Raw genomic sequence first — 8,517 nt, forward strand, 5'->3', positions numbered from 1 at the left:
CCGATGGCAGGAGCCAGGTGCTTCTCCTGGTCTCCCATGGGGTGCAGGGCCCAAGCACCTGGGCCATCCTCCACTGCACTCCCGGGCCACAGCAGAGAGCTGGCCTGGAAGAGGGGCAACCGGGACAGAATCTGGCGCCCCGACCGGGACTAGAAGCCGCTGTGCCGGCGCCACATGGCGGAGGATTAGCCTATTGAGCCACGGCGCTGGCAACATTTCTGATTTTAAAAAATATTTATTTATTTGTTTGAAAGGCAGAGTTTCAGACAGAAAGGGAGACACACACACACAGAAACAGAGAGAGGGAAGGAGCGAGAGAGAGTGAGAGTGAGAGAGAGAGAGAATCTTCCTTCCACTGGTTCACTTCCCAAATGGCTGCAACGGCCAGGGCTGGGTCAGGCTGAAGTCAGGAGCCAGGAGCTTCATCTGGGTGTCCCATGCAGGTGTGGGGCCCAAGGACTTGGGCTGTCCTCTGCTGCCTTCCCGGGGACATTAGCAGGGAGCTAGATAGGAAATGGACCAGCTGGGAATTGAAGCAGTGCTCATTTGGGGTGCCGGTGTGGCAGTGGCAGCCCAACATGCTATGCCATGATGCCAGCATTTCCTCTTACTGATGTGACTTTAGGATTGAAGACTTAGAGCTGTTCTGTTTCTCAGGAACTATAGACCAGGTTACTGTGAACTGTAGTCATCTGCAGTGTGCTGAGTGATACTTGGAGTTCACTGCGAGTTGGTACCCTTATCCAACCTCCCTCCATGTACCCCTACCACTCCCAGCCTTTAGTGATTACTATTCTAGGTTCACATGGAGAATTATTTTTAGCTGCTACACAAGGGAGGATAAACAATATTCATCTTTCTGTGTCTGGATTATTTCACTTAGCGTAATGTTCCCCAGTTCCATCCATTTTGCTGCCAATAACAGAATTTAAGTCTTTCTCATGGCTGAATAATATTCCATTGTGAACATATACCACATTTTATTTTTTTATAATAGGGTGCTTTAAAATTTTTTAAAGTTTATTAATACATTAGAGTCTCAGGGTAATAGCAATTGCATGATAATTACTACAATACAATTTGCATGTTAATGTGACATTAATACAAAGAATGGATTAAGTGAGGTTCATAGATAAAATTCTAAGAATATAATGATACTTCCCTTCCCCCTTCCTGCCTCCCCCCCTTTCTTTTCATCCTTCTTTTATCTGTTAATGGACAAAACAACAGATGGCTGTTGTAAACAGGGATGCGGTAAACATAATAAAGCATGTGTCTCTTTGATACAATTATTTTGTGGCTTTTGGATGTATATCTAGTAGTGGAACTGCTGGGTCATATAGTGGTTCTATTTCTAGTTTTTAAAGGACTCTCCACAGTGTTTTTTTTTAAGTGGCTGTACTAACTAACATTCCTACTAACAGTATGCAAGAGTTCCCCTTTCTCCACTTCCTTATTAAGCCAGCATTTGGGAGGTAATTTTGTTACACACAGATTTATTACTAAGTCCAAATAACAGCAGGTCAGTGGGAGAAACAAGTGGTCCATCTCTCTCATCTCTCTTCTTATGGGGCATTAATCCAACTCAAGAGGGCTCTGCCTCATGACTTAATTGTCACCCCAAAGCCCCGCCTCCAGGGATGGGAGCATCCACATAGGAATTGTGGGGACAAAATTCATGTTGCAGTACCACCTTCTATACTTGTGCAGGGTGGCTCGGAAGGTTCCATTCCTTTGTCACTAACCTTATCAGAGTTGTTCATATGCCTAGAATTCTCTGCCTTCTCACACTTTAGCTTCAGAAATTGCTAAGTGGAACTTGCTGATGAAATACAAATGCTAATAAATACAAAACAGAAAGGCACGATAACTCAGTGAGAGAATTGCCAGAAGTGGAACAGGTTCACAGGAGAATTCACTTCCCAGACACATAATCCCAGTTTTAGAGAGCATTTATAACAGCAGAGCTCTTGGGGCCGGCTGTGGGGTGTGAATGTTTGCTCCTGATTTTCTGTTGTTTTCTATTACTCCTGGCGAGCTTCTTCCCGGCTGAAAGGGAAAGTTGGGGAGGGAAGTCCAGAGGGAGGGGCCACCAGCATCTCTACTTCCTCCCTCTGTGTAATGCAGAGCTCACCTGTGGTCAAGGTCTCCCCTGTCTCCACTGAAAAGTTGAGAAGGACTCAGCAAGTGACCGTCGTCCCACATCTCTCTGCCGTAGTGGGTTGAAAGGTCTCTCTGGCTCTTTGCAAGGCTCTTTGGTACCAGCTTCACTGTCAAGAGCTTGGTCAGGCCCAGCAGGGCTGTTCCACAGTGCAGGCCCCGTGCTTTCTGTGAGTGGATGGGAAGCAGATGACATACCGGGGAGGAACATTTCTCTTGGATTTCTAGGCCTGTGCCTAGAAGCGTATCCCTATGAGGGCAGCTGCAGAGATGATTGATGATGCCATGAAGGTGGCACAAGGGCTGTCAGGGGTGTCCTTTCTGGAGAAGAAAGGGCTGAGACACCCATCGATCATGTTTGCATGTGGCTGTGCCCCGCTAGCAGTTGCCTGGCCTGGGACTTTTGAACCTCTCTGCTTTTCTTGGAAAATGGTTTTTTCCTTTCTAATTGAGAGCCATTGAGGGTGGTAGTTACTGCTCTGGGGCTGAACATGCCAGTCAAGGAACCAAGAGCCCAGAGTTTCCCCTGGAAAGGGGAGGAAAGGGTCCATATAGATGGAGCACCTGCAGGTGGGTCAGATAGAGGGAACCGGGACGGCGGCTGCAGAGCATGACCGTGGGCGAGAGGAGCTTAGCTCAGGATTGGCGCCCTCTTCTGCCGCCTTCTGGCCTGTCTCCTCTGTCCTAGAAGATTCTGAAGGCCAGGACCGACTTCTTGTTTTCACACTGCACTTGGATGCTCCGTCTCCTCCAAGGGGTACAACAGTATGTGGACACTTAAAAATGTTTATTTTTATATACTTAGAGAGAGAGAGAGAGATCTAATATTGGGTGGTTCACTTCCCAAAAACTCCCAACAGAAGGAGCTGGGAACTCCATGTAGGTCCCCCACAGGAATGGCAGGGTCCCAAATACTTGTATTGCTTCCCAGGGTGCATTAGCAGGAAGCTGGATCAGAATGGACTAAAGAAAAGAGGAGGGTTGAGGGAGGGAGGGAAGGATGGTTACCTTCGTAGAGCTGTACCTAGGAAATAGATGAAATCTGTTCTCTTTGTGTTAATAAAAAAAATTTTAAAAAGCGGACTAGCTAGGCGTCAAGCTGGCACTCTGGTATGGGATGTTGACATCCCAAGTGGCAGCTTAGCCTGCTGTGTTAGGAAGAGTCACAGATTGGTGCCGCCTCATATGGGGCACAATAAATGTTAGGAAAAGAGTCGCAGAATAGAGAGGAGGCAGTGTACGAATTTACAGCCAGACCATATTTATTCAGAGAAAATAAATTTGCAGAGGTGGGTGACCAAATGCATGCACATTGATGGAACACGGGGCAGAGGGCCCTGACCTCCAGGGGCCAGGCCTTTTTATAGTTTAGGAGGGCTAGGGCTGGGGGTAGGGTAGGGGGCAGCAAGCAGAGGTGAATTCCTGGAACTGGGCAGGACCTTGGGGACCTGGAAAAGAATGCAGGGTGGGGTATGAAGGCAATGGGGTGTGAGACCCAATTGAGATTCAAGGGCAAGGAATACATTCCAATGCTTAACGATCTTTTGGGCAGTGGGCAAGAATGGCTGAGGCTTATGTCTTTGTTCCATCAATCCTGACTTTGAGTATAGATAAGGAGATGGGCACTGTTTTCTTTCTGGCTACTTCCTGCGGATGCTGGGCACAGACATGGAGCCAGGATTTGAGCGGGGGTCTGCAATTGAGATCAGATTGATTGAAGAAAAAGAGCAGTCTTATGTTGCTCCTGAAAGATGGCGTGAGATATAGCAGTTATTCCTGCAAGAACCTTTGGAATCACTTAATTATACACGGCAGAAATAGGAGCACTATGATTATGAGGACAAGAGGAAATACTAGAGACATTGCCCACGGTGGAAACATGGCCAAAACAAGGCAGAGTTACCTTGTAAATACATCTCGTTAGTGAGTGAACCTGAGAGAGGTGCGTCCTGTGGGGGTAGACTTATATGAGGGAGATGTTACTAGTTTTAGTGAAGTAAAGTGTACCCAAGGAGGGTGCCCCTTGAGTGTGGCAGTGGTGGGGGTAGTCAATATCACTTGGTAGGGCCCACTGCACTTTGTCTTTAGAGCAGCCTCATCTTGTTTTAGATAAACCCAGAAAGGTAAGAATATAGTTGAGAGGTAGGCAGAGCGCAGTTTGGGTAGGTATGTGTCTACACACGTCCATAAGTGAGAGTGCATTTTAGTAAGAAGACGGGAAGCGAGAGGAGGAGGGATAGCTTCAGAGTTCTGTAGGGGAAGGAAGTTAGGTGAAAGGAGAAGCCTTCCAAAGAGAATTTCAAACGGGCTAAGCATTAAGGGCTTCCGGGAAGAGATCTGATTCTTAACAGAGCAAAAGGAAGGAGTTTTACCTGGTCTAAGTGGACCTGGGTGGAGAGTTTAGTTAGTTAGAGCCTGTTTTAAAATTCCATTCATCCGTTCTACTTTTCCTGAAGAGGGGCACGATAGGGAATGTGAAAATGCCATGAGATATGAAGAGAGGCAGATACTAGTTGAGTAATTTGAGAGGTGAACTCTGGTTCATTGTCTGACTGAATGGAAGCAGGTAATCCAAATCTTGGGATAATATCATTGAATAATATAGTGGATATTGTGGAAGCTTTTTTGGTAGTAGTAGGGGAAACTTCCACCCACCCCGAGAAGGTGTCCACCATCACCAGAAGGTAATGTGTTCGCCTAACTGGTGGCATATGGGTGAAGTCAATTGCCAGTCCTCTCCCGGGAGAGATCCACAGGCCTGGTCAGTGGGAAATGGGGGTGGCCTGATACTAGAGTTGGGGTTAGCAATTTGGCAGGTGCTTATAATATTGGAATTTGGACCCCTAAAATTATATCAAAATGTGGCACCTTAAAGTTCCCCAGAAGTGCCATCTGGGGTGCTACATATGTTACCGGAATTTGGGATGCCATACGATATCACCATACGCTTATTAATAAATCCCAAATATTAATAAGCCCGACAGGGTTCTTGCCTAATATTTAGAAAAGAATTCTAAATACCAGCATAAATAAATGAGGCAGCATGGTACATTTTAATCTTTTATTTAGTGAGAAAGATGCATAGGAGAGTGAGAGCTTTATCTAAGAGAGAGAGGGATAAATATGGGTTCATACTGAGCATCAGGAACCAGCCACGTGGAGGAGTATCTAGGCCAGGAAGCCTAGGGTAGGAGGCCCAAAGGCCATGCGCCCTGGAGGTGCAGGGCTGCAGCCAGCCCCCTCTGGCTAGAGGCCAGAGAAAAGAAGAGAGAGTGGACACACCTTGTCCCAGGCTTTTAACCCACTACCAAAGGGGAGTGGTTTTAACCTGAATTGGCATGAGGTTACATGTGGCAAAGGCGCGGTCTTCCAGCTCACAAACCTAATCGATTTTAACCTATATGCCTGCCTACTTCACTACATGTCTGAGATAGGTTAGGCAGAGTTTCTCTTATGGCGGGAATTAGGTGTATGTGTGATCTCAGGAAGTGAAGAAGAGAATTTGAGTTTGAGTGATAGAGAGAATGGAGGTTGTATAGAAAGGAAGCTTGGAGAGAAGAAGGGGGTATTGGTTTTTCATCTGGAAACCACCATGAGTCCTTTCTAGAAGCCGCTTGTTGTTGGAACTGAGCGATTTCTAGGTCTGAATACACAGGAGCAGTGTTAAAGAGAGAAGATGGGATGGGATCATTGCCCCACGGGAGCCACTGCTGTAGCTGGCAGAGCAGCCTTGTTGTTGGCTTCACATAGGTGCTGTTTACCTTTCTGGTGGCCTTTGCAGTGAATAATAGCAGCTTTTGTTGGCAGCTGGGCAGCATCAAGAAGAGCTTTTATCAGCTCACCATTTATTATAGGGGTCCCTCGGGCTGTCAGAAAGCCCCTTTCTTGCCATATCGGGGCATTGGAATGGCTGATGTTATAGGCATATTGGGAATCTGTGTATATATTGACTGTCTTTCCTTTGGCTAAGGTGAAGGCTCGAATCCAGGCTAATAATTCGGCCTGCTGGGAGGTAGTGCCTTGAGGTAGGGGCTGAGCCTCTGTGATGCTCTGCGGGGAAGAGGAGGAGGTGTCATCACGATGCCCCTCAACTACTGCGTATCCAGCAGGAAGAGGGGGAGTTTCAGAAGCACTGCCATCAGGGAACCAGTCCGGGGCTCTGGGAACAGGAGTGTCTATGAGGTGGTGAAAAAGAGGCACAGAATAGAGAGGTAGTGTACAAATTTACAGCCAGACCGAATTTATTTATAGAAAATAAATTCGCAGAGGTAGGTGACCAACTACTGGCATGTACACTGATGGAACATGGGGCAAAGGGCCCTGACCCCCAGGGGCCGGGCCTTTTTATAGTTTAGGAGGGCTAGGGCTGGGGGTAGGGTAGGGGGCAGCAAGCAGAGGTGAATTCCTGGAACTGGGCAGGACCCTGGGGACCTGGAAAAGGGTGGGGTATGAAGGCAATAGGGTGTGAGACCCAATTGAGGTTCAAGGGCAAGGAATACATTCCAAGGTGCTTCCCACCAAGGGATTGACCCTTGCTGTGCACACCAGGAAGTCCGCACCCCCACAGTGTTCCAGGGCCTGTGGGTGAGAAGGGGACATTGGGGACCAGGGTCAGGGAGTGAAGGGAGGACTGCGCTCAGTGGGAGGTGAGTCCTGGGTGATGTCCCTGGGGCTGTGCCCCGGTCAATTCCGGAGCCTCGGCAGGGAGCAACCCCAGTGGGGATGGGGACCCATCTCCCCCATGAGACTCAAAACATTTCTCTCCACCAAGGTCTGTGCATCTGTTCAGGTGGATCATGGGCCTCTGGAGTGATGGGTGCTGTGCTCATCACTGGGCCAAATCCCTGTGCTGATGCACTTGGTCAGGATATGCTTTTAAAATAACCAGACTTCCTTTTTCCAACCCTTCTCGCCATGGCCAAGTCACCTTCATGATTCTGCCTGACCCCCAGATCCTAGAGCACTTTTGGCATGCAGCAATCCCATTCCTTGGTCTTCCCGCCATGTGACACACAGTACTGATCAGATTCAGCCTGTCTCCCTGCAGCGTGGCCACAGCCCAGTTCACCGTCAGTTGCTTCCAGCTGCTGGCCACGACATGAGGCCTGTCTTGGGCCACATGCTGGTTGGTGGCAAAGCCATTTCTACAGGCAGAGGTGGACAGGATGTGGCCATTCAGCTCTGGGCTGAACGCATCCCTTTAAGCAGTTTTCCTGTCTTTGAGGCCCGAGCCCAGAGCAGCCAAGTACGCTCTTCACCCATGGATAGTCAGAGGTCAAAGAGTAATGGGGTGAATTAGGGCGTGTGGTGAATAGCTCCACTGGCAGTGGTCACCTGTGAATGTCCATTGAAGGGTGCTCACCTGCTCATGGAGCCCGTAGTCAAGTCACAGTGACCTCACGATCAGTGGCCCCTTGCTGTTAATGCCACTGCTGGTGCACTTTGAAGATTGAAACCACAAGGGGCACTAGGCCCCTGCATGCTTGGGCCACCATCTTAAACCTGCTGGCCCCTGTCTTCTAGGTGAGCCTGGCCTGGGAGGTCTCTGAGGGTGACCGTGACAGATCCAATCAGTAGCTCCCCACTGTCTCCTGTGGTGAGGCTTCTCCGCTGGCTGAGTTGCACCTGCCTATGTTCCCTCACTTGGGCTCCTGTTGGAATGCTGCACCTTGACCTTCATGACTCTTCCTGACCCCCAGATCCTAGAGCACTGTTGGCATGCAGCGATTTTTTATAAGTAGCTCAAGGTTATTTGATTCTTTACAATGCCTGTATCCACAGCTATTAAGGCACCACTTGGGATACCTGCATCCCATATTGGAGTGCTTGGTTTGCGTCTGGGTTCTTTTTCCAGTCTAGCCTCTTGCTAATGCACACCCTGGGAGGCAGCCGGTGATGGCTCAAGTAGTTGTGTCCCTACCACGCAGGTGTGAGACCCAGATTGAGTTCCTGACTCCTAGCTTCAGCGTGGCACAGCCCTAGCTACTGTGGGCATTTGGGGAGTGAACCTGCAGGTTCACTCTCTCTCTCTGCCTTCCAAATAAAGTGAAAATAAATAAATACATCTATAAAATGCCTAGGGCATACTTTTGTACTTTTAAAAACAGGCGTTGAAGCATTCTCTGTCTCTTAATCTGCAAACTGTTTAATCAGTGAAGACCTGAAGAGCGAGGCGGCAGAAGTGCGTGCAGGCTGCGGCTGTGCTGGTCTGTGTCTGCAGGCAAGCATGGTGGCACAGCTGCTCCTTGTTCACAGCAATGCCTGCACCTCACTGCCTTCCACGTTTGTCCTGTGTTTTCCTGGCTGAAGGTGCATCCTCTAAAGATCCAGGCTACAAGGCTGGAGCAACTCCTGGGG

Source organism: Oryctolagus cuniculus, chromosome 12 (assembly GCF_051225735.1).
Source record: "Oryctolagus cuniculus isolate XC-2025 breed Fujian yellow rabbit chromosome 12, ASM5122573v1, whole genome shotgun sequence".
In the NCBI taxonomy this organism is placed as follows: domain Eukaryota; kingdom Metazoa; phylum Chordata; class Mammalia; order Lagomorpha; family Leporidae; genus Oryctolagus; species Oryctolagus cuniculus.